Consider the following 5,113-nt stretch of genomic DNA (forward strand, 5'->3'; position numbering starts at 1 on the left):
TTTTATTCATAAATTGCCCTAATCCATTCCTTAACTTACTTGTGTAAACCCCACCGAAATCTTTACCTTGTTCAGTGGTAGTCCACCGAATTTGTTCTCATTTTTCAGTGGCTGTCCACCGAATGTATTTACGTTTTTCAGTAGTAGTCTACCGAATATGTTTCAGTTTTTTGGTGGTAGTCCACCAAATTTGTTTCTGTTTTTAGTGATAGTCTACTGAATTCGTTTCTTGTTTCAGTGATCATCTACCGAATTCATTACTGAGTTTATACTTAATATTGTTTTTGACTAGGAACGTAAGCACCTTAGGTGCATGTCGAAGACATCTACCCTTCGTTAGTGGAATTGGTGGGCTAATCCAAATAATGGTATATTCAAATGATACATTCAGAGGTTTAGATTAGAACAACTTATTAGGTGTTCTTATCATAATAAAGATAAGATTGTTGTATCTACCTTCATTGAGAGGTGGCATCCCGAAACAAACATCTTTCACATGCCTTTTGGTGAGATGACCATTACATTGGATGATGTGTCATCTATTTGAAGGGTGTCACCTTGTTTTTGTTCATTCAATGGGAATAAGGTCAAAATAGCTTACATTGAATTTGTGGTCGACAATAAATTATTGAAAAAATAAATATATTTCAGTTCATTGCCACTGAATTGTAGGTAAAAATTCGGTAATACACCACCGAACACCGTTCCATGTTATAGTGGATCTCCATTGCATCTTAAGTTAATGGTCAGTCAAACACAACCAAAATAGATGTAATATTTTGGTGGCATCCTACCGAATTTACCTATCGCGTTCAGTACTAGTGTACTGAGCGCAACCAGTGACCATAATGAAATCCTAAACTTGAAAAATGCCAAAAAATAAACTCATACCTCATTCGAAGCCTCTCTAACTTCAGTCTCACCCTTCATGAATAAATACAAGATATTTTTTCACCATTATAAGTGTATAAACCTTATTAGGGTTGTAGGAACATGACAGTTTGAGAAAAAAGTCTAACTAGGTTACGGGAACATATGTGGGGTATAGTAAGCAAATTTAATTTTTATTTTAAATTTTTTTGTCCTTAACGGTAATTATGTATAATGGTTAAACATGTTATTCATGTTTAAAATTAGTATGGGGCGTAAAGAGTAAATAATGGGGTGCCAATAAAATTATACTATATTATTTTTATGAACTAAAGATAAATCAATGCTGCAACAACTTGATTGGACAAACCATAAAAGTAAAGGAAAGTCCAATTGATTATTATTTTCTAGTCCTGGATGGAGAAAGTGTAAAGGATCACCTGCTACCATTCACCTTTAAAATCCATCTGGTTGAATGGCAGGTTTTGATATCTTTTTGTTTGGTAGGTATTATCATCGTAATCATTTTTCTTTGAAAGATAATTTTCCATTAGCTAAGTTTGTAAGGGCCATTGAATTGTTGATTTGATGTTTCTCAAAAATGTGAAATTATTGTATGATATTAAATTATGATCAATATATTTAAAATATTTTCACTTTAGAGTATAATATCAATAAATATCTTCTCACATTGTAATATGTAGATGAGTTATTCCACGTGATTTTAGTACCATGCTATGATTATTTAAAAGTGGAGAAGGAAAATTAAAAAGAAAATAATAGTAATATTTTGGAAATTAACAAATAATCATAAACACATCTGTTTGTACATGTAATTTGTAAATGGGCATATGCCATGGCTCTTGGAATAATTCCAATGTGCTTTGTTTGCTTCCAAATCAAAAAGCATCTCTCCACCACGGGCCACAGTATGATCCTGCAATTCTGGGTCCTACTTGCATCCTACGGCTCACAGCAATCCAAGAACACTTGGGGGCCAGGTTGGACACTCTGGGCCCCACAGGAAGCTTCCCCACTTACTTCTTTTTCATAGGATACAAGTTCCATTCCAGCACACGTGTACAGCGACCCAGTCTGCTAGCCCCAACGTTTTGTCTGTAACGTTATCTGTTCTGTACAAAAAACCAACGTCATCTTAATTTCCTAGGTCATACTTTTATTTAATTTTATTTTTATTTTTGCTGGGAGATTAATTATTACTTTGTCGGTGATCGGTGGTTCGTCTTAAAAAGGCGATGCTAATTATATATTTCCATTGGTTTAAAGACTTGTCACCGAAATCTCGTCATTCAGCTCAGCCCTAAATTCTCACGATAAATTCATACAATTTTTTTTTTGGTGCAAATGGGAGATAGACGTCCTTTTTGGTAAAAGAGAAATGCCTCATGTTTCAACTTCGAATTCTCCCTCTTTATTATTAATATGAGAAATCGAAAGAAACTTCATGTTCAAACAAATTTTTTATTTTAGTTGGCCCTTTGTGGCTGAGTAAAGGTACATATGAGTTTGATGTTGGCGATGGATTCTTTCATATTTGGTTATAACTTGTAACTCTTTTATGGGTAGTTGTAGGGACTCTTTTGATTATTGTATTTGTATTGCCCTCGTGGCGTAATTTATGAATACAATTTTCTTACTGTACGAACAAAAAAAAAAAAACCCTTGAATTGTGCTTACCATCTTTTCAGATTTTTTTTTCCTAGCCATGATCCTTTTAAATACTATTTCTTATTTTCTTTATCATATCAATTGAGTCTTGAACAATCATCCACAATTTAATTTCCACATCTCTAAACAAGCCTCTAAAAGGGGTGATGAGGAAGACTTCTTATTCAAAACGCCAAAATGGACTTATTCACTAACCATAAAAATAAAAAAAAAAAAGGCAAGAAAAGAGAAAAGGGGAGGAGGGGCAATGTTGCTTCTTCCTCCTCCCCCTCTATGAAGTTTTTCTTTTTTATTTGTCGTGGTAGTTGGCTTTTGCCTTCTTCTAATGCAAATCACTTTCGACCAAAAAAAAAATCTAAACCTTTTCATGAATTAATAAATGTACATTTTATGAAAATGAAATATAATTTATGACATGAATATGCTACATCAAACAAAATACATGCCTGGCTACGAAAAGTCAGGTTTAAACTAATTTATGATATTCAGCACAATTTGTAACTACATCTTTTGAAAAAAAAAAAAAAAAAATCATACCTAATTAAGCTCCTTTGGAGTGACGAATACGTGACAATCTGAAAGCCAAAGCAGGTGAAATGCTTTACTCTGAAAGTTACTTCTTGATTGGTGATGGAACGTTGAAGCAAAGTTTTTAATACTATGATCCAATCATTTACAACCATGTAGATATGTGAATGGTCAATTCCTTCCCAGGCCCTAGTGGGACTGAGACATTGACGTACATTGCATATAGTGCATAAAGACATTTAAGCAAAGTTGAATATTTTCGTCAATCATTCAATTAATTATGACACTGTGTATGAATGATGAGTCAGACATATCATAACTATTGTTCATGAGATTTAAACCTAACAGACCAAATTTTCATTCTGTTATATAAAAAAAGAATAATTAAGAAGTCTTATGTATTTGATGTTTTATAAAATAAATAGGTTACGTTAGAAAGGGCCAATATTTTTCTTCTCTGACACATGAATGGACATAGTTGGATCATGCCTAAAATAACAAGAGGAACTTCCTAGTCTCGGTGTTATTGTCACTGTTTTCCTATCTCTTTTTTACATGAAATGTAACATACGGAAATAAATTGGAAGAGAGATGCAATGGCATGAAGTAGATGTGGCAATTATCGATATGACACATGAATGGACATAGTTGGTTCGTACCCAAAATAACAAGAGGAACTTCCCAGTCTTGGTGTCATTGTCACTATTTTCATATCTCTCTTTTTATATGACATATAATAGAAGGAGATAGATAGAAAGAGGGATACAATGACATGAAATAGAGGTGACAATTATCAACATGACACGAACAAAATGCAAGTTAAATTCAAGTCAACCCGCTAAACACCATTATTTTGGGGGGTTGTGTTAACATTAAATTTGTCTTTTTGTATAATATATTATCATATGAGTTATTGGCTTATATGAATATTTAATCACTTAATAAGTTTTTTTGTCAGAATAATTTAAGCGGGTTAAACGAGTTAAAAAAATTAGGGTTAATCATTTTATTAGTCGATGAACTTAGACCCAATTTGTATTTGAGTACCTTAATTTTCAAAATGGTTCCCGTAGTCCTTCAACTTTATTTTTGTTACGATAAATGATCATGCCGTCAATTTTGTTAACTTTTTTAGTTAAATGCAGGGGTAAAATGATATTTTTATATTAAAACAAAAAAAAGAATAAAAAATTATATCTTTAAAATAACAATAAAAGAAAAGAAAATAAAAAACCAACCAAAAAAATTAAGTTTGGGGGGAGTAGAAATCGGGATTGAAGGGGGACAGAGAGTTTAATTTTAATTTTTTTTTTTTAATTTTTTATTCATATTTTAATTAATTTTGATACAAAAATACTATTTTGCTCATGCATTTAACAGAAAAATTAACAAAATTAATGACATGACCATTTGTCCTAACAAAACTGAAGTTGAAGGATCACGAGAACCATTTTAGAAATTAAACTCAACAATTCAACTCAACTCATTTTTAATTAATTTTGATACAAAAATACTATTTTGCTCATGCATTTAACAGAAAAATTAACAAAATGGGACTAATAAAATAATTAACTAATAAAATAATTAACAACAAATTAATATGTTTAACTTCAATAACAATTCAACTCAACTCATTTAATAAACAGAACCTTTTTAGTAAATAAGTTGTATTCGAATTAGAGATTTTTGATCCGTTTAATACCTCAATATGACCCGAACGCGACGCCAAACAACCCACCAACGGCAAGTAAGTATTTGTCCAAAAGAAGACCTCACAAACACAGCACACCCCTCATCACCAATTCAACATCTCGTATCTCGCGTGAAATACGTCACACTCACTCTCCAGTCTCAACGAAAAACTGCCGGGAAAGCGCCTCCATTTCTACCAACTTCACTTTATTCCATGCTTTTAAATAAAAAGGAAAAGAAAAAGAACAAAAAATTCCTTGTTTTTGGTGCTACAGTTCCCTCTCTCTCTCTCTCTCCTCTGAAGCTGCTGCCAAATCCAAAGCTCCCAACAGAT

The sequence above is a fragment of the Prunus mume genome, linkage group LG8 (assembly GCF_029339155.1).
Source record: "Prunus mume cultivar Tortuosa linkage group LG8, ASM2933915v1, whole genome shotgun sequence".
In the NCBI taxonomy this organism is placed as follows: domain Eukaryota; kingdom Viridiplantae; phylum Streptophyta; class Magnoliopsida; order Rosales; family Rosaceae; genus Prunus; species Prunus mume.